This window comes from Ambystoma mexicanum, chromosome 2q (assembly GCF_040938575.1).
Source record: "Ambystoma mexicanum isolate Mex_15411 chromosome 2q, UKY_AmexF1_1, whole genome shotgun sequence".
NCBI classification, from domain to species: domain Eukaryota; kingdom Metazoa; phylum Chordata; class Amphibia; order Caudata; family Ambystomatidae; genus Ambystoma; species Ambystoma mexicanum.
Genome location: NC_090924.1, coordinates 816,042,784 through 816,065,032, shown reverse-complemented (window position 1 = coordinate 816,065,032; position 22,249 = coordinate 816,042,784). Strand labels below are relative to the sequence as shown.

Below are 22,249 nucleotides of genomic sequence, written 5' to 3'. Positions count from 1 at the left end.
GACTTTCTCCGAAGATACCATCCGGAAATCGGGGAGAAGGTTTCCGGCAACCAACCAGGGCTGAGTGGCGTCCCCGTGGATACCAGGTGAGCGTATCAGTGGCAGAATACGTTCAGGCATAGAAATGTTTAGCAAGTCGGCATAAGTTCAGAGGGTATGGCTGGGCTGAAGAGCCTATAGTCTCAGCCTACCTGTAAGGCTTATCACAGATAGTGATGTGAGATAATGCGAAAGCTTACCGGGGTCTGCAAGTGGTGACCTGAGGGGAAGGCGCTTGGTTGACCAGGTAAGGTAGCGCTGGGCACTGCTGCGGTAATTGGGGGCGGCCAGGTGTGTTGGACATGGAGCGTCACTGTTGCTGTGATGGTAGGTAATGCGGAGTGGGTGAACCTGCGATGAGGTGCAAATGGTGTTTTTCCCAGAGTAATGTCTCCTGAGTCTCCGGAGAGGCCCTGACAGGCACAGGCAGGGGCCTTTGAAAGCAGGGCCATCGGAAGAGATGTGTCGGCTTATGCCTGCCGGTGCAATGATTTGTTTCTAATGCGGCGCATGAGCCAATCAGCATGTAGCACTGTAAAGCAGCATAGGCGAAGGGCTGTCTCTTTTGGAATCCCCAATTTTGGAATGTAGTAGTCCGTAGTAATAATAAATCAAGAGCTACCAGGCAAGTAGAATGAGAAATCGATGCATCACTGTATTCTTGGGTTGGGAACTTGAAACAAGTAGCGGTTTACCAGAACTGGTGCAGGGGCAATATTGCAGGATAAAACTGCAACTTCGGTAGATGATTTTAGGGGAATTTAAATTAGAGTTAAGGGCCCACAAGGCCCTTCTGGCTTACCGGCGCAGTGCTGAGATCACACGTTGCTCCTGCAGCGCACACTGAAGATGGGCTCCTGCCCACTTGACGTTGATGCACAGTCATGTTGTTGCAAATCTTCAGCTGTGCATGGCTCAGTGAGAAATGTCGGGATTTACTGTTTTACGCCTAACCATGTGGATGTGTGGGCTGAATAGTATTATCTCATATGCGGATACTCTTTGTGTGGTCAGTGTGGATTTGGAACGTTCTAGTGTTGCAAACAGTGAGTGCTCGACGTATAGCGCCACAGAGCACCCCATGACAATGGTAGAACTCTTTTCAATGGCAAAGGCTGCAGTCGCGAGGGCCTGTTTGCAAGCAAATTGTCCTTGCATGACAGTAGTATGCCAGTGGCTTGTGACCCATGGAACGTTTTTGTGTAAGTACTGCTGTCATGAGGGTGCCATTTGAGTGGGACTGAAAAGGAAACATTCCTGTGTATATTCGGGAGTGGCTAGTACAGGTGCAGTTGAAATCACTTCTTTGAGAAACTTGTCATCTCTGCTGTCCACTGAATTGGGCTATTATCTTTTTGCTCCTCTTTGGGGCCCTGTAGAAGTGGCCTCGTGTATGCTGCATAATCTAAAATCCATGCCCTGCAATAGTTGCAAAGCCGCAAGAATGTTTGCATATCTTTCACTGTGATGGGCATGGGGGTGACATGCACTGCTGCGGCTCTGTCTGGAAATATTTTCCTACCATCCTTGGAAACAAGTTGCCCTAAGTAGAGCACTTCTGTTAAGTAGTATTGGAGTTTTTTCTTCTCTAACTTGTACCCCTTGTGCGCTAGCAACTGAAACAGTGTGATGGAGTCCCCTCAGCAACTTTTCTCGCTGTCACTGCAGACCAGGAGGTCATTTACGTATTGAATGATGGTGCTAGGCACTTGAATATTACCTAGATGTTCGTGCAGTATTCTATTGAAAATGCTGGGGCTTTCACAGTACCCCTGGTGTAGGCAACGGTGTTCATAGCGCCTTCCTCTCAGAGTACGTGCTGTTAGGTACTGTGACTATGGGTCTAGTGGCACTAAGAAAAAGGCATTCTTCAAGGATACCACTGTAAAATGCGTTGCTTTTTTTGAATTGCTACTCAAAATGGATGCTGGGTTGGGGACAAGTGGAACTCATTCTATACAATATCGTTAGGGGTGCAAGTACTGGATCGTCCTCCAAATGCCCCCTGTGGCTTTCCTGATCAGATAGATGGCAGTATTGCATGGTGATGGAGGGCACTATGATCCCTTGCTGTACTAGGGCCTGCAATGTTTCTTGTTTTCCCTGTTCTGCTTCCTTGGATAGGGGATACTGTCTTACTTTCGGGAGTATGGCCACTGGCTTAAGAGTTACTTTTACTGGGGTTACTTCCTGTAGCATTCCTACATTGTGGGGGTTTGTTGTCCAGAAGTGGGGTGGGACGTACTGTAAATCATCTTCACAGAAGGGGGGTTGGCTGCTAATGATGGCCAGGAGGGAACTCGTTACTTTCCTGTACTGCACCATTATGTCACAAGGTATACACATTTCAAGGCTTATCGCCCCATCATTTTTGTCACCCCCCAAAGAGGTCCTAGTCTTGTCAGTTCCCACAGAGGTATATTTGGGTCAATGCACAGCACTGTGCGCCATTGGTACCCATCGGGGTCCATTCCTAGCACTACAATCCTTTTGGCGGATACTTGCAACCCTTCTATAGATCTAATGACAGGATTGTGCCAGCAACCACTTCAGGGGTGCGACGTGTCAGAAAATAAAATCTGCAGGTACTCTCCATTCCTTCCTGGTAATTTGCGGAACTGCTCGGGCCAACACTCTAATGCCATAAACAAACATGTCTGGGTTTACAGGTATTTCCCTCACTACCATCTCACTAGCCATGGCGTGCATTACTACCATCGCTCAGAGGGACACATGCCTGGGATGGTACAAACAACCCCTCTGTCTGTGAATGATATTGTCATATTCAGTTTGCTAAGCAGGTCCTTTCCCAACAAGTTGACAGGTGAGCTTTCAGAGTAGAGGAGGGGTGCTCGTACAACCTTCCCTCCTATTTTGACATATAAATCTTTGGTGTATGGAACCGTAACCTAACCACAGCCCCAGAGAATCCCTGCGTGTCGAGAGTTTTTCCTGATAACGGGAAGTCACCCTCACTTATGCATGACTTCTCTGCTCCTGAGTCCACCATGACGAAGTGTTTATTACCTATCTCTGCCCCCACCAGTGGTTCCTCTTCTGGATGTAAGGTCATTGACAGTACGGGACACGCAAGTGCTCTCTGTGGGCTGTCCTAGTCGGGATAGGTGTCTGTACCTGAAAACGAGAAGGGGTTACCTCCTACCACGGTGGCCCCTTGATATGGTGCTGCTGCACCATTAGGTGCAATTGCAAAGGGATGCTGACTCCTGATGCCGATTGGGCGGGGTTGAGATGGCTCTACTACCTGCATCTGTGGGGGCGCGTTGTACAGGCCTGGTATTTGAGGAGGCAGTTGAATGTAAGCTTGGTGAATTTCATACAGTATCATTATCATCCCCTGGACGGCCCACTGGGGGCTCCTGGTGTGGGAGCATCCATAGGGTTGTTGATTGTAACTATAGTTTCCCCTCAGTCCTACTGACGCCACCTTCCTCATGACCAGCACTGACCTTGCGCCTCTCCTCCACTGGGCGCCTGTCCGCCAGAACCCCCTCCTCTTTGCCTGCAGAACCCACCTCGTCCTTGTGGTGCCCCACCTTGCCACTGTGGACCTGCAAAGTGCTGATTTCCTTCCCACTGTCCTTGTCCGTTCTCTGTCCAGACCGCTGCTAACCTTGCTTGTGTGGCCACTGAGGCACCCCCTTCCTCCCTTGCCTGTTTTGGGGGTGGTGCTGCAGATACTGCCACCACCTTCACTAGTTTATTTTGAACTTGTTTCGCTTCCTCTGCCTGCCTTCTTTGAATAGTTTCCTTTTCACGCTCTTTGATCCTCCTGCAATGGTGCACGATGATGCTTTGAATCTCAGGCCATCCCTTCGCCTCCACCCACGCTATCTTATCGAGGGACTTCTGTACTTCGTTGGGCAATCCCCTCTTCACAATGAAATAAAATAAGGACGTGGATTATCCCTGGCGGTGTCTGTTTCCGCTCTCCACATCTCTTGAACCCTAAGAATGAACTGCACAGCATCTTCCTCATCCCCCATTGTGCACTACATTATCGATGGTAAATCAGGGTTATTCAGAAAGGTACGTTGCAGTGCATCCCACACCTGTGCCCTAATCCGGTTGAAGGATGCCCCATCCTGGGCATCATTAGATGTCACTCCAAGGTACCCTGCTTTGGCCCACACTGTCTCTGCCTGATCCCCCAATGCCGCCACTAGCAAGCTCTTAATATCCCCTATGGCAAGGGGCACCCCTGCAGTGTGTTTCTCAAAGGCATAGATCCATTTTCCCATGCCCGCTGTGAGTGGTGGAAGGGCCTTGAGGAAATTGTTCTTATCCATTTGCGCCCAGGGGACATAGTGGGGCCGCCCTACACCTTTTTCTGTAGCACCTTTATGTATTAGGGGCATTTGTAACTTTGTTTTCCCTTTCCCACTTTTAACACCACTTCCTTTCTTCTTTGCCATTGCTATCCTATCAAACCTTTCCCTTAACCTTCCGTCCCATAGGCTTTCTATCTTGATTGTGGTTATGGGCGCTTGCTCAACACCTCCCTATATATTGTCTTCTGTATCCTCAAAATCACTCCACCCTTCATCTTCTCGTCAGGACCCCACATTCTCGTACCCCAGGCTCTCTGTTTCTCCTTCTCGTTCTACATGAACTGCTCGGACGGGGGTGCTGTCAATCCTGAACAGGAAGTCCCAGGACTTCCATTTGTCCCCAGGTGGTTGTGGGGGCATCCCTGGGGGGGGCACATTGGGACCTCTGCTGTCCTCGCTGTTTTGCATACTGGCCAATTATGTGCACGTAGTGGCCAATGGCACTTCAAGATGCCTCGCTATTACCCTGTATGGGTAGATACCTCGGTGGTGCAATATATGGTGGGGGTGGAGCTGTGCTTGGGCCTGCTGCCATTGTGCCCCCTGATACATATGTCTGGCTCCTATACCCTTGTGCTGGCTGCGAGACAAGTGGATAGATCCCCTTCCTAACCTCTCCACTTGTCACAGCGTCCCCTGTGTCTGTTTTTTCTGCTACCATCAGATGTTAACCCCGTTTACCTCGGGTGCCTCTGTTTCTTCGAACCTTCTCCAGAGGTCCAATATCTCCCATCTATTCTGTAGCGGTCTCTCCTTATACCGTGCCGTCAGATATGTGGACATGTGATCTATTGCGCATCTGTCAAAGGACCCCCCTCTGGCCAGGAGTGGGGCATTCCTTCTCCCTTAGGCTCTATCACCCATTGGTTATGATACTTCTTGATTTTGTCCCTGTAGAGGGGTAAGGCCTTACATATGTGCTCTAGTGGTGTGTCTGTCCCCATGGTTGTGGTCTGTCGGAAGTGCGTGTCAACAATATTTTTGTGCAGTATTCTCCCCGTTAGGACACACCCCTAGGTCGTTCAGTACTCTTTGTTACATGCACATAATAATGGACTCCGTACTGCCAGTTAATATTGTCACAAATCTCTTTATATAAAAAAACATCCACTTCAACTGCTTTCCCTCCCTGGAGCAGCCCCATTCATTCCATACGCATTTTCCCTACTCGCTTTCCATTTACACCATCTGCAACCCTCCTGGGCATCCGCCGTACATATGAAAGAATACACAGTTAGAAACAAACTAAAATAACAAACTAAAACCACAACCGCTACTTTGCACAAGCCCTATAATTATACAGGGCTCATTATTTTCTGCTTATATTTCTTTTTTTGCACTGGTCAGGACAGTGCACCATGGCAGCCACCTTCTCCCCTCACTCGGGGAGGCTACCTTTCCCTCTTCTTTTTTGTTTTCCATCTAACTTTAATACTGCTCTATACCCCAACTCAAACATTGTTATACCTTTCAAACTATACTCACGTGTCCAAATTCTTCCAACAGCCTCCATTTATGGGGAACCCACAACAGGCCTTTGCCTCTCCCTGGGGTCGCACCCCGCTCCAATGAGCAGGCAGAATTCTACAAAGATGGCACCCGCAAGGACCACTTGGGGACCGGTCACTGTAGGTGGGCACTGCTTTTCCGGAGAGGTCGGCTGGATACCGCTGCAAAGTACGGGAGCTATGGAATCGGGTCAGACTCACCAAATGAAGCCAAGTCTCCCAATTAACGCACACTCCAGAATAAAGACAACCTACTAGGGAAGCAGGCCAGTAGAGAGCGTTGCAAGGATAACGAGGTTTAATTATGCAAGATACAAATGTCAGCAAAGGACTGTGCTGCCCGAGAGCGCTCTGGCTCTCTCAAGTACAAAGATCAGCTTATAAGGGGAAACGTCATCACAACATACGATACAAACTTGGAGCCACCGATTGGTGGGGACCGAACATATGGGCATGCACCATAGGGGATGCCAGACTATGCTTGCTTAGTTCTCCGTCCATCAGGCTCCATGTGGGTCAGCTGGGCTCATCCTCGTAGTGAGGTTCGGGGGTATCACATTCAGAACAATGTTTCTATCTACACTAACATGCTACGACAGAATATTAACTCATTGTGGCAGGCACCTGGGCGGCACGAGAAATTGTGCCAAGGAGCAGGGAGGATAAAATACAGTTATGATGACCCACACATTCTAGGCTTCATTGATACCGCAGTTCTTGCTCTCAAGGTATTCCACCGTGGTTTTGATCTCGACTTTGTTTCCTTGGTACTTCGGGTTACAAGGAGCATGTGTTGCTTTAGAGGAGAAATACAGTCGTACCTGCTTATGGACACTTGGGGTTTGGGACCTGGAGGTCGTGCTCTGATCAGAGAATGCAAAAGTGCAGGGGTCGAGTCAGTGGTGGGTGGCTGGCTCCGACCTGGCTGGGTGGGGGTTAGAGGCCGAATGGCAGTTTAGTGGAGATAGACGGACACAGCGTGTGGCCGGTGCAGTCTCACGCCCAGGGTGCATTCCAGTGAAAGATACTAAATATTTGCAACACCGAAGAGACGATGGAGAAGGGGACTTCCGTGGGAACAAGGCTTGTGTAGAGCCATCATATTGTACGGAAATTAGGCCATGTGAATGGTGTATGCAAACGGTGTGAGCCTACAGCTTCTCCCTCTAAGGCCTAACACAAAATGGAGTGCAGGGCTCAACGCTTTTCTAGTGCCAAGCGTCTACATCTAAGCGCTAGGGGCCTTTAACATGCAGCCTAACATACGGAGTGCTCCGCCCTTGTATATTAGATCACCTCGTATGGTGTTCGCCGCATTTGGAAGTCCCTAGGGATATGGGATATGCTCATTTCTCCAGCATGGGGTCTGGCATGGATTCACATGCTCATGAATATTCCCCGTCGTCAGGCTGGGAATCCTCGGTAAAGAAAAAACCAGTATCAGTTTCGTTTCTGATCTGTCTTTCGTAGTAGTAACCAATCACTGGTCTCTGCGTCATACTGACCACAGCCAATGACTGCCCTCTACCTAAGCACCGCCTCTGGCAGCCATCTTCAGATTTTTACCGCACGTTCATGTGTTGGGATCCTCGTGCTATTGCTCTCGAGCGTTAGTGCTATTTTTTCACGTTTTTTGCTCAAAAACTTCGTTTTTTTCGGTCAAAAGAGCCTCAAGCTCCACCGACTCTCCATCCGATCAACGGGGACCCGTGTCGGATTCGTCTGCGCCCCTCAAGGGTGAAGATTTCGTCGAGCTACGCTTTGGAGGACTCCAGAAGCTTCTCAAGCCCGGACATGGCCCAGGAGAAGGGAAGCTCGACGCCCGGAAAGCTGTTCAGGGTCTGCCCTGGATGCCAGCTGCAGAACGTCTTTAAGGAGGACGAACACTCCTTTTGTCTCTACTGCTTACATGAGGACAAGACGCACGTGGAGAAGGACTGTGCGTTTTGCGGCAACATGTCGGAGCGGACCATGAAGGACCGCCATCAACGTCTCGCCAACTGGCTGGAAGGGAAGAGCCCGTCAGGCGAGAAGAAGAGGAAGAAATCCGAGCGGTCTTCTAAGACCTTTGAGGACGCCCCGGCGACGGGGGTCCAACACAAGGCCAAGCACCGCAAGTCCGCTGGCACCGGGAGCGCCGAACGGTCGGGCTCTACGGGCGCCAGGCAGGGCGCACCCTCCCCGGCACCTTCAGCCACGAGCCAACGCTCTGGGTCGGGTAAGAGGAAGGGCGAGCACCCGGCAAGGCTCCTGGAGAGGCCCCGGTCGAGCTCGAAGGCCCCATCGGAGGGGGAGCGAGGCAGTGTCCCCCCCCCCCCTCAAGGATAAGGCGGTGAGCGCACCTAAGGTGGTGAAGGCCTTAATCCATCCGGCCAAGCCCTCTATCGATACTGTCGCGGCGACCCTGGCTCAGTCTGTGGAGGCTACACCAGTGGTGGCGACCTCGGGGCTCAGAGTCTCCCTGCCACCTCGGAGGGAGTCCTCTTTTGTGCCCATCGATAGGACCCACGTGAAATCCCCGGCGGGGAAGAAAAAGGGGGGGGGGCAGGGCGTCGTCGTAGATTCGGCTTCAACCTCGGAGGAGGAGCTGATCGAGGTCTTAAGCCACGGCCTTGGCATGGAAGAAGACCGGCCCGTCGGGATGGATCCCGACGCGGGTGACGACGACATCGTCGAGGGTGCCGACGGGGCCCCTGATCGCCCGTCGGATTCCCCTCTGTCAGCCCCGCAAGACAACTCGGCGGCCATTTTGTTGGCTATACAGTCCTTATGCTCAGAGATAAGGACAAGACTACCGTTGCCGACGGAGGAACCTCTCCCGTCGGGGGATCCTGAACCGGGACCTTCTGGTGTTCCCCCGCCCAAGAAAAGAAGGTTTTCACCCTCCACCTCCTTTTCAGCTGTCACGCCCCGTCCAGCCCTCCTCCCCGTCCACCCGAGGGGATGATACGGGGACTGACACGGCAGCGACGGGCACGGACGACGAGGTATACGATGAGGATCTACCCTCGTCACCTCCCACCAAGGCTTCTCCGCCCGACGAGATTGGATCGTTCCACTCCATGATCGCCAGGGCATCCGAGCTTTTCCAACTCTGCCCTGAGGAGAAGAAAAAGGAAGGATTCCTTTATCAACAGCGCAAGGCCAAGAGGAAGACGGTCCTCGCGGTGCCTCTACTAGACGACATTTGGGATGAGGGCCTCGCCCTCCTCAAGAACCCTTCCACGACGCCAGCTAGAAGAGACCGGTACGAGAAGAAGTACCGGGTCCCGGACGCGGCCCCCCTGTGCCTCCAGGCGCAGCCTACCCCGGACTCCGTCGTCTCCGCGGCGGCCAGGAAGAAAGCGGGGGGGGGTGCGGCCTCCACATCGACTTCCCCACCGGACGGCGAGGGAAAGAAATTGGACGCTATAGGACGCAGGGTCATCTCGTCTGTATCGACGACGATTAAAGCGGCCAACGCCTTGGCTATCGTGGCCCGCTACGACAGGGAGCTATGGTACAAACTGGCTCCCCTGCTGGACTTCCTACCGGACGACAAGAGGGCGGATGCCCTGGAGATCCTACAGGAAGGTGAGGTGGCGTCGGACCACGCCATCACTATTGCGACGGACATCGCCGACACTGGGTTTCGCCAGTTGGGCAACGGCGAGTGCCTTAGGCGGCGTGGATGGCTCAAGGCTACGGACTTCCGTCAAGACGTACAGACCAGAGTCCTGGACATGCCGTTCGATGGGAACAACCTGTTTGGGAAAACAGTGGACGATTCCCTTCAGGCCATTAAAGCAGACACTGAGACAGCCCGGGCCCTTGGGGTTCTGCAGCAACGACGGACGCCCTTTCGGAGCAGCGGAGGCAAGGGTGCCTCCAAAGGTTCCGGCGGCGGTTTCTCCACCTACCGTCAAGCGGCCCGCTCGTCGTCTCAGGAGGCCTACAGAGGACGAGGCAAGTCTGGCGGACCCCGCCGTCGTCGCCAAGGAGGTCAAGGCGGCAAAGCCTCGTCGAAACAGGATTGAACCGGCCGTGGGGTCCGGCCCCCACCGAAGCACCCCGGTGGGAGGCCGGCTGGCGAGCTTCGTCAGCGTGTGGGAGTCCATCTCCACCGACCGTTGGGTGCTGGACGCCTTAGCCCGGGGCCACGCGCTCGAGTTTCAAAGAAGGTGCCCGCGCGTCCCCCCCGTGGCCAGGAAAGAGCTTCACGTCCCTCAGCTTCTCCTGGAGGGAAGGGCGATGCTCAGGAAGGGCGCCATCGAACTCGTCCCAAAGAGGCTTCGGGGCTCCGGAGTTTACTCGAGATACTTCCTCGTGAAGAAGAAGACGGGAGGATGGCGCCCCATCCTAGACCTGCGACGTCTGAACAAGTTCATCAAGGTGCAGAAGTTCCGGATGGTCACCCTCCAGCACGTCCTGGGTCAGCTGGAGGAAGGAGACTTCCTGTCGTCGTTGGATTTGGAGGATGCCTACTTCCATATTCCCATCCTAAAGGGGCACCGAAAATTCCTCAGGTTTGTGGTCCAAGGGCGTCACTACCAGTTCAAAGCCCTCCCCTTCGGACTACGGTCGGCATCCAGGGTATTCACCAAGTGCCTTGCACCGGTGGCGGCGCAGCTGCGCCGCGAGGGGATCCACGTCTACCCCTACCTGGACGACTGGCTCATCCGAGCCAAGACGAGGGAGCTCGCCGTGGAGCACACGGCAAGGACCGTCCAACTTCTCACGGACCTGGGATGCTCTGTGAACTACGCCAAGTCCCACCTGGTACCCGCGCAAAACGCACTGTTTCTGGGAGCGAAGCTCGACACAGTGTCCCTTCTGGCCTCCCCGTCGGAGGAAGGGACCAGGTCCATCCTGAGCAAGGTACAGCGGATGTTGGCTTCCGACGCGGCCAAGGTGAGGTCCATCAAGTCCCTCCTCGGAATGATGTCTTCTTGCATCTACCTCATTCCCATGTGCAGGCTCCGGATGCGCCCGTTGCAGGAGTTCCTGGACGCGCGCTGGATCCAAACGACGGGCGGCTTCGAGGAGAGGATCACACTCGACGAGAGTTTCCGCCGAGCGGTCTGGTGGTGGGGCACCCGCGCGCATCTGACGGCGGGCAGGGACTTCCGGACCCCAGACCACCAGGAGACAGTGACCACGGATGCCTCCCTGGAAGGGTGGGGAGCGCACACCGAAAATCTGCACGCGAGAGGCCTTTGGCTCCCGACGGAGAAGTCCCTCCATATCAACGTCCTGGAGCTCCGTGCAGTGTTCTGGGCCCTCAGGTCCTTCCTTCCGTCCCTCAAGGGCAAGGTGGTGAGGATCTTCACCGACAACACCACCACCATGTTTTACATCAGGAAACAGGGCGGAACCAGGTCCCCAGCACTGTCCAAGGAGGCGCAGGACCTGTGGCATTGGGCCGTCGCCCAAAGGATGTTTCTGGTGCCGTTTCATCTGGCAGGGATAAAAAAAACACCATCGCCGAATCACTCAGCAGGGAGCTGCGCTCGTGCCACGAGTGGGAACTACGGCAGGATCTAGTGGATCGCCTCTTCCGACGGTGGGGCACACCCCAGATCGACCTGTTCGCGACGGCGACGAACTCCAAGTGCCGGAGGTTCGCCAGCAGGTTTCCCCAGGCGAGGAGCATGGCCGATGCTTTCTCGTTCCCCTGGGAGGGCCTGTTCCTCTACGCGTTCCCTCCTTTGCCACTGCTAATCCGGCTCGTCAACCAGCTCAAGAGGTCACGGTGCAGGATGATCCTCGTCGCACCTGTGTGGCCGAGGCAGATATGTTTCCCGGACATTCTGGACTTGTCAACGTCCCCGCCAATCAAGCTGCCGGTGGACGCGGATCTACTCTCCAGGGAAGGAGGCGCCATCCTCCACCACGATCCGAAATCGCTGAACTTGCAGGCCTGGCTCCTGCAGCGCTAGAGTTTGGAGGATACGACCGGCCGACTGCAGAGAGGTTCTTGCAAAGGCCAGGGCGTCCTCGACTCTTAAATGCTACGGACACAAATGGAAGAGGTTCTCTGTCTGGTGCCACGCACAGAAGATTAACCCTCTACGGATTACGGCTCCCCAGGTACTGCCGTACCTGCTGACGCTGGCCAAAGCTGGACTGGCACACGCGTCCATCAAGATTCATCTTGCTGCGATCTCCCGATACACCAGAACCACGGGGCGGACGTCCTTGTGGTCTCATCGTCTGGTGAAAGAGTTTATGAAGGGACTGTTCAGATCGTTCCCGCCGGTGAAGCCTCCGGCCCCGGCGTGGGAGCCCAACGTGGTGCTGACCAAGCTCATGGGACCTTCGTTCGAGCCTCTGCACTCGGCCCCGTTGAAGTTTCTGTTGTGGAAAACAGCGTTTCTTGTGGCCATCACCTCCGCACGACGGGTGGGAGAGATCCAGGCCCTTTCCTGCAAGGCCCCGTACTTGACTTTTCACGACACGACGGTAGTGCTCAGGACCACCCCTCCTTCATGCCCAAGGTACCGTCGGACTTCCATCTCAACAAACCCTTGGTGTTGCCTGTGTTCTTCCCGTCGCCTTCGTCACCGGCTGAGAGGACTTTGCACTCGCTGGATGTGGCTAGAGCGCTGAAGTTCTACGTGGACCGCACGAAGTGTTTTCGGAAGACGTCACAACTCTTTGTGAACTTTGGACCTGTCAATCAGGGGAAGGCTCTCTCGAAGGCTTCCATTTCCAGATGGCTCTCCGGCTGTATCATGTACTGTCATCGGTTGGCAAACCGACCGCTGCCTGGCCGTCCGAGAGCCCATTCCACCAGAGCGATCGCAGCTACCACGGCGTTCCTTTCTGGTGTGCCCCTGCTGGACATATGCAGGGCTGCTACGTGGAGGTCGACGCACACCTTCACGAAATTCTACTGCGTCGATCGGGATTCCAGGGAGGAGTCCAGGGTCGGCCAAGCAGTGCTGCGCAACCTGTTCGCCTGAGGTGAGCCTGGTGAGGAGGTAAGATGCTTAATGTTGAGTTTGATGTAATGCTTAATGTTGAGCCTTTGCCACCTCCCGTGGTTGTGCATGTGTGTACTGTTATGTATTCTTTATTCATGAGCATGTGAATCCATGCCAGACCCCATGCTGGAGAAGGAACAAGTTACTTACCTGTAACTGTTGTTCTCCAGCATGGGTCTTGCATGGATTCACATGCGAACCCTCCCGCCTACCCCTCTGCGGCTCTTCACTTGGTCATACTGCCACTTCACGTGCTTCCAAATCTGAAGATGGCTGCCAGAGGCGGTGCTTAGGTAGAGGGCAGTCATTGGCTGTGGTCAGTATGACGCAGAGACCAGTGATTGGTTACTACTACGAAAGACAGATCAGAAACGAAACTGATACTGGTTTTTTCTTTACCGAGGATTCCCAGCCTGACGACGGGGAATATTCATGAGCATGTGAATCCATGCCAGACCCATGCTGGAGAACAACAGTTACAGGTAAGTAACTTGTTCCTTCCATCCCAACATTCCCTAGAGGTGATTAACTTTTAAGATTTGCGTGCAGGGCTCCTACATTCGACCAATTCGGGTGAATATGGACAGTGGAGACCATTAGGATTGTGTCATATGCATACATGTATATTGGTAGCCTGCACTGTCCTGTACAATGGACATTCACACTTACCTTCAACATATTATGAAGTAAGCTCTCCTCTTGGCTTCTCTGGCTTCTTTTAGGTTTGCCGACTGTTTTTGCATAGTTTAGATCCTTTCTTTCTGACTTACCAATTCTGTTTTCTGGGCTGGTTCCTCTTCTCACACACTTCCCCTCCTTCATGGTGTCCCTCAAGGTTCGGTTCTTGGCCCCTTTCTTTTTTCCCTCTACACTTCTCCTCTTGTTGCTAATATCTGCTCCTTTGGGATTTCCCACCACTTCTGTGTCGACAACATGCAATGTTTTCTCCCTTTTCCCACCTTTACCCCCACCATTCAGAATAACTCATCTTCCTACCTGCCTGCTATTAAATCATGCATGTCAGGCCATTTTCTTCTTATAAACTCCTGAAAACCGAAGTTCTTTTCTTCCCTGCCACCACTATACCCCATCTCCCCGTCTTCACCACTCTCTCCAGTACTACTTGCAATCTCTGTCTTTACTTTGATACAGACTGATCCTTTCCCCCTCACATCCCTACTATCTCTCGGTCCTGCCACTTCCATCCATCTCGTTAACATTTGTAAAGCCTGCCCCTTTCTAACCTTCGGCGCAGCCAAACTCCTGATCTCATCTCTAATGTTTTCTCACCTTTTTTACTGTCCTTCTGCTCTTTGGTCTTCCTCCTTCCCGTTTGGCCCCTCTTAAATCCATTTTCAACGCTTCTACATGTCTTCTCTACCAGTTATGCCCTCATGACTCCATTTCACCATCCGTCTTCGCTTGGTTGGTTGACTTTTTCCTCCAGGCTCAAATTCAACTTTCTATATATAGTTTTTAAATCCCTCCACAGTCTTGCTTCCATGTATCTCTCATCCTTGGTCTCCTTCTATGTAGCTGCTTGTTTTCTTCGTTCACTATCCCAGTTCTTGCTGTTAGTCCGTTGCCCCATGCCCCTCCACCATCCCCATGTGCCCAATCCCGGCTTTGTTTTTACTCTTCTTGCTCCCTATCGTTGGAATTCTCTCCCCTTCCTTCTCTGTTCTGTTACCTCCTACTCTGCATTTCATACTTCTCTAAAGACCTATCTTCTCCATTCTTAACTTCCCACATCAAATGTCTTTGAACCTAACTAATTACCAGCTGATTGTACCTAGTCTTTACCTGAAACACTTCTGTAAACCTATCAAGTTTCATATTATTGTACTGTAACCACTATTTATGTTATGCGCTTTGAGTAAAGCGCTCAATAAATAACAAATTAATACAACTACAAATAATGTACCCTTGACAGACACTGCTTCCTTCGGGTAGATAGTTATATTAATTCTCCATGACATACTTCACAGTTCGTATCAGGGAGGATGCCTTTCCCTCAGAATAGTAAATGAGTCCTCTCAAGAATTGGATCTTTGTTAGATTCCCATGTTGTTGAATATGTCCGTTGTCATGCTGACAATCCACAGTACATTAAAAGCAGTGTTGCATGCATATACTAATATGCATTCCCTTTAGTGCTCTACCCACCTCATTTCAGGACTTCTGCCCTATAGCTAATCATGTAGGCCATCATTAAGCTCTCCCTTTGGAGTCCATCTTCAGATTCTTTGCTGCACGCCCTGATTATGGGAGTTCTCCGGATAAGCTGTTTGTTTTCAAAATGTTCGTCATAAGATTTTCAGCTATAACCCCAGCAAAATCTATTGTGTTTGCTCAGTGATAGAACTTTTTGATTGAGGGGTTTGGGAAGGTGTTCTCTCACAGGGTGCTCCCCAGGGAAGGGAATTCCCAGTGGGCTATCCCCAGGGTCTCAGATCATGTTTAGTGGCAACCTAGGTGTATTACTCCATCTCTACAGCTAGTTTTGTTACTATGTCTGAGGTGGACATGGTGAGAAAGGCCCTCTTTAAGAGTTACCATAGTTCTAGAATTGACAGGACAAGGGATGGGAGCATAACAAGAGAGCTCCCGTTTCCCAGACTCCTGAGAATTCTATCGAAGACTGGTGAGTGATACCTTTTTTGTTTTTGTCAGGATGTCCTCTACTACTGTGCAGCAGGACTATCTCCCTGACAATAGACCCACAAAAGACATGCGACTTCGGGGAGTGGAATTCTACTGGCACGCTTTTTGAAATGGGTGACACAAGTTACTGCTGACGTTGCAGATATTTAACCGTTCATTTGGGAAGTGAAAGGCGCCCAGCTCCTAAGTCATACAGTGACTTACCTTAAAGAAAGGGCAACAAAGGGGGGAAACTTGCTGCCAGAAATTAGAGGCCATGATTATGTCCAGGACCCTGTCAGTAGAGACACACCTAAGAAACTGTATTTCTGATCAAGTGAATTACTTTCAAAAGTACAACTTGCACATTTTGGGTTTTCCAAATTGGGCAGAGAAAGACATTTTGGCTTTCTTCAGAACACACTGCCATCCCTTTTCGAGATACCCCCAGGGCAAACCTCTAAAATTAAGAGAGCATGTGGAAGTGTGGGTCCCAAACTGGCTGAAGGGTTTGTAAGTAATGCATGGATGGTCAAATTCGTGTGGTTCCCAGTAACACATTCTTCTAAGGCATGCTAGAGAATTGCAAACTTTAATTCAAGTACCAAAGGAACACAAGATTTTTTGCATACTACAGTAAAGATATAATTGACAGCAGTAAGTTATTTGGGAAAGCCAAAGCCCTTCCAAAGGAGCGTTGCCGCTCCTACAATATGGTGGACCTAGCAGTTCTTAAAATTGGCCAAGTTGGGGTTACACACCTCTTTGAAAGCAGAAGAATTGTTAAAAGGGCTAGATGAAGAGCCAATGCAGCTGCCATCTAACAGCTGCCTCTGATTGTCCAAAGACACATGACAGACCTAAAACTTTGAGATCAGGGGTGGGCACAAGGTGCAGGAACTCTTCAAAGGACTTGGAGGCAGTCTCCTCTTCATGGGTGTTAGAGTGGGTGGGGTCTGCTAGCCCTGCCAGTGCCCACATTTTATTCACTAGTAGGCCTTGAAATGAGATGGCTAAAATGGTGGCGTAAATCAAGGCTACAGTTGTGTTTTGATGCTTAACGTGTGGGCCTGCGCCACCACCCACCGCTTCCTGCGTTCATTGCTGTCACAGCGTACTGAGGCAGTGATAGTACCAGAAGTGCAATGTCTGACTACCGACCTGCTCAATGTTTGTCAAGAAGTAGTTACTGGCCATGGCGGCGCTGCCACAGAAGCAACATTGGCGTTGGCATGAGTGCACTTCAATCCAGAAGGAATGTGTGACGTGGCGTAATGGAAGACGTGCATTGAAGCAAGGAGAGCAATGGATTTACTAACGTAATTTATTGTCTGGTAATGGACGCCTTCATTCCCTTTGCAAGTTGGGAAGCTTGATCCTTGAAATATATGATGGCCTCTGTAAGACAAGTACCCTGGTTGGCGATGTTGTGTGTCTGGCCAGGCCCTGTGCATGAAATATTTTCTAAACTGCTATCCACCACGTCTAGCATTGGGCAGCAACATATTTGTGCATCACTTTCATGCCCAGTGTGCAGGGGTATGTCAAATGTTATGCACTTGGGGGATAATAAGTGTGATTATGTAAGATGTAGTTTCCAAACTGGTATTGGCAACTATTGTGCAGCGATATAGTTGTGCATCATGCTCATGATTAAGGTGCAGGAATTTGACAAATGTGCACTTTGAAGGTCATAACCATGGCATCTGGTTGCAGTGTCCTTGCTTCCAGTGCTCCTCGCGTGGATGGGTCAAGCAATGTGAGGGTATGCATTAATGAGCTTGTACCATATCTGGATATAATTAAAGCATAGTACCTTCTGCCCAGATGTCAGTACTCCCTGTCGTGTAAATATATTGGAACAGCACCACTGGGCATTAGCGTTGCTCTGTGCGACTGTAAGTATTGAAACGGCGCCACTAGGCAATAGGATTTCTCTGTGCAGGTAGGTGGAAGCGTCCTCGCCACCCCTATTTCGATAGCTCTTTGTCTTCCTGGAGACCTGGGTTGCAGGGATTCGAGCTGAGGCTTTATAGGAGTTGGGTGGTGCGCATTGGTTATACTGAAACTAGTGACTTTATGTAAGGTACCACTTGCAAGCTATCTGGATTGAATATGTTAAATGCATGTTAGTATGCCCATACTGCAAATGTTCTATCATAATGCACTCAGACTGTTTAGGAATGTCCTGTTGAACCGGGCTTCTTGAGAGGTGCAGGGTAGGGAAAACACATGGCGGACATGGACCGTGCACCCTCGGGATGACTACAATTATGCCTTCACAATTAATGGCTCTTCTGGTGCATAATGTAAAATGCTCACTTTGGCTCTTATTTATTTGGTGGTTATTTGTAAGGCATTTGTACAACAAGACAGTGTTTCAAAGCAACACAAGGCAAAAAGGGAAGGGAACAAGGGAGTAAATAAACAATAGAAAAGACAATCAATAAATAATAAGGCAAACAGCGGTTCCTACTAGGCCTTGTGACGTTTAGAATGTGCAAGTGCAGTGAGAGAGAAAAGGGGTAGGGGGCTGTAAGCGCTATTAGGGTCCCCCAGCGGGGATGTGCTAGAGGTGCCTTTAGAGGGGGGGGCGCAACAGGTAAGTGCATGGGCGTAGATGTCCCGAGTGAAGAGGGAAGTCAACCGCTCAACAGAGGGCAGTGCATGGGGGTGTGGGGTGCTGGTGGCGATTGGGCAGGGGGACCCTATTGGACTGGGCCGCCAATCATAGTGACAGAGGGGATGGTTAGCATGGGAGGGGGGAAGAGGGAAGGAGGAGGAGAAGAGAAAGGTATTGAGTAGTTTGCGGAACTTGAGGTGGTCTGGTTCAAGACAGAGAGACAGAGGGAGACTGTTCCATATGAGGGTGACAGCTAAGGAGAGAGATCTGAAACCCAGCCCTCTGCTTGGAGAAACGTTCGATCAGCAGAGAGTTGGAGCCAGAAGACCGAAGGGATCTGGAAGGAGACTATTTAGTTAAAGAGAGTTGCGGGTAGAGTGGTCCCAGGCCCCGAAAGCCTTGTGGACGATGAAAAGGGTCTTGAATTTGATACTTGCAGCAACCCGCAGCCAGTGGAGAGATTCTAGATCTGGAGAGATAGGATCCCAGGGCTTGATGCCAAGGATAAATCTCACAGCCCTATTCTGGATTATTTGAAGGGGACGCAGGGAAGAAAGAGGCAGATTGAGGAAGAGGCTGTTATAGTAATCTAACCTGTAGAGGACCAGAGCTCTAGAGACATTGAGCTTCTGAGGGAAGGTGAGCAAAGGGAGAATGCCTCTTAATGAGACTAAGTTGATTGTGGGCCTTTCAGGCAAGGCCCAAAATGTGAGGAGTAAAGGAGAGCGAGAGAGAGGAGTCGAGATGACCCCAATGTTTCGGGCTTCAGTGGAAGTAGAGGGAGGTGGAAGTAGAGGGAGGTGAGCCCATAGAGGACGGCCAGAGTGCAGGACGGAATCTTGGGTGTTGGGGACACATTGCTGTCCTGGATCATGGCCCCTGAGATCACATGAGATTTTGGTTTAATAATAGTTTGATGCTGGTTACTGGAAGCTGGCCTGCTCCAGCTAGGCAGTTAGGCACTGGTGCCCTTTTTTAACCATCTGTCTGTTGCAATGGTCTTGAGTAGGATGCACCATTTATTCCTAATTAGTGATAGAGTTTAAACAAACTTTTCACAACATTACTTTTCACTACATTCATTTTTATAAAACAAAACAATATGCATTTCAACTAATTCCCATACATTATGTCATCTAGGTCCACCCATACATAATAGATACAATAATCACCTTTAAAATGATTTAATTTCACTTTGTCTACTAGTCTATATACACAGTAACATTTCAGTGTGAGTAAATACACTTCGTAATTCTAACTGAACGAATTCGACTTTCATTCAGACCAGCATGTATTGGTGAGGTGACATCACAGCAATTAATTTAAATCTTTTTGTTTTTTCACCATTTACTGCCATAACCTAAACAATGCAATAGTTAGCGATATTTGATTTTCAGATGTACAGCATCGCTAGAACAATCCAGATTTTATATGGTCTGGATAATGTACAGATTTTTCTAAATGAGTCATGTACTAATTCCCCAGTATATGACATTCTGTCAGCAGATGTCTGTTGGATTCCAGTTAGTGCTCTAATGTGCATGCCCTGCAAAACTGGAGTGATGAGGGAATGCCCAGACTTAGGGCCACATTCTGCCAGCGTTGGTAACTGATTAACCCTTAATTACATTACAAATATCCTGACATGTGCAAAGGGGCATTGTACCAGATATTTCTGAGGTTGCAAATAATTTGGTGTAATGCCTACGTAATCCTTCAGGTTTTTTAATGTGGCTATATCCGCATGTTTATTTTGCTAATCCCACAGTTTCAATTTTCTAGCAAATGTTTGTTTCAATTGTTGAAAGTTCAATTCCTTTGAAGGGCTCCATCCAATACTCCTAAATGTTTTTTCATTCAAGTCCTTAAACTCCTGTAAATTATGTTAACACTTGAGCATGGTGTCCACCGAGCCTAGGCAGGACTCAGTTTCTTATGTCAGTGAAACCAGGCTCACTTTTCAGTTTAGGGGACTGGTTTAACTGTCTTGCAATACAAATAACAGAAAGACCTCTTCACAGCACTGAAACAGACCTCTATAACTTGATCCACCCTCTAGAGCTCCACTTCATATTGTCAATCTGGAAAAGTGAATACCCTTCATTTGAATGACAGACGTAACTTGATGGCCGTAGGCCAACCGTCTTATGCACCGAATTATAGAAATATAGACTGATATGCTTGACCAACAAGCGGCCATTTTAAACGTAGCAAGAATCGCCATTTTGCTTGTTAACCATTACCCATTGCTTTCTGTCTAAAACTGCTTTGCAGCTTGCAATTCTTGCAGATTCTGCTTACTCTGCTCAACTGTTAACATTGTTGTCTGAATATGAAAGGGCAAGGTCGCGGGACTGAGGAGTTCGTTGAAAACTCCTCATGAGTAGCCCAGAAAGGAATGCCCACGCTCCCTCTCCGTAGCCTTGAGGGAGAGCTCCAGGGCATTTAATCACTTCACAGCTGCCAGCCAGTCTCGTACGATGGTAGAATATGTTAGAATAAAACAGCTAAAGGCTTGAATTATGCTCTTTCTACAGCCCCCCTTCGCAAAACCCTTTAGAGCGTGTCGGCTCCCAGGACACGAATAGTACCTCATAGATAGCAGAGCATGGAATGTGGTTCTTCCCCCGTGTGCAGCTTGCTTCCAAGAACAGAACCACCGTGTTCTGTTCAACAACTAAAAGATGCCTCCACACTTTCTAAATTGCACATTGTTACTAGAATAGACATCGAAAGTGTCATAATTGTCATAACCGTCGGAAATGTCCATCGTCATCCCGAGTTCAAAGAAACTTAATGAAGGAGGGTGTTAAACATGACATAGCTGATTGTATGATATGCATTTTGTATATATGTAACTGATGTACGTAATTCGCTCTCTTGCGTCCCTCGAGGTCTAGGAAACTCGCGGGGCGTGAGACCAGAATTGGCCAATTGGGACTATTTTTGCTTCCAATAAACCCTAGCATTGGGAATTTGAACCTCGTGTCTGGCGCATCTTTTCGTGCATGGTTATTGCCTTGTTTCCATATCACGAGGGACCCCTAGGGGCCCCTTTCAAGATGGCACCCAAATAGGGACCCTCCCCCACTTGCCCCATCATATACGTTGTAACGTAGTAAAGGCGGAAGAACGGCGAGGACGGGACGATCGAGCCGGGATCAAGAGGTGTACGGGGCGCCCTGTAGAAGTGAGGAGAGATTCCTTCCGCAGATCTGCACACATCTGATCCCTGATCGACGTACCGGGCCAGAGGGCAAAGGAGGCGAGGGTCCTGAGACAAGGCAGAAGCCAGAGAAGCGCAGACACGACGTTGGGAGAGGTTGCGTTAGGACAGGCGACTTGTTTTATCAGGCGAGTCATTCCCCGATTCAAATAAAAACCTGATTTTTGGTAGAGTGTTGATTTTGCAAATTCAAACGTCCAGGTAAAGGTTAGCTAACCAAAGGGGAAGGTTAAAGAAACATGCCTGGAGTACTGTCCACTTTAGCGGGGCTTTTCAGCTGCGGTAGACAGTCCTTGGAATATGGCCAAAGTGCACCGCCTGGGGGAACGCCGGCTTATGACATGTATGCAAAATATGGTGTGGGTGAGATAATATTTTGTGAAATTTGGCATAGGCACAGTAGAAAGCAACCCGACCATCAGTGGCCGATTAATGGTAGCTTTGAAATTGCGAGGAAAGATAACCTAGAAAGGGTGCTGATTAGGAAAAAAGTGCGACCCGCAGCTTTTTAGACTGTCAAAGATTGGAGGAGGGAAGCAATACCGACTTAAGAGTAGAGAGAAGCATGCGCGTAAGCACAAAACGAAGCTTGAGGTAGCAGAAGAAAAGGAGGAGGAGGAGTGGACGGCAAGTCTAAGGCGGGAAGGGAGACGTGAGCAAATGAACATAGAAGGAGTATACCCGCAGCGGGAACTACACATAGCAGACAAATTAATGGAACATTTGTTAACTAATACGGGTCGAGGCCCAAAACCAGAATCGAAACCAAACACGCCAGTAGTGACTGCGCAGGCCCAACCAGTAGCTCTCGTACCCCCTCCCGTAGCCCAAGCACTTCCCCTCACGCAAGCATTAACCCAAGCCCCACCCACAGCTCCAGCCCTCCCACAAGC

The 22,249-nt window shown here is 50.3% G+C and overlaps 1 protein-coding gene across 1 annotated transcript in view; it reads left to right on the top strand.

Annotated features, from left to right (window-relative positions):
* The window catches only part of CCNY (cyclin Y), a 1,206,874-nt gene that overhangs the window by 650,330 nt on the left and 534,295 nt on the right, over nt 1-22,249 (top strand). The window lies entirely within an intron of this gene.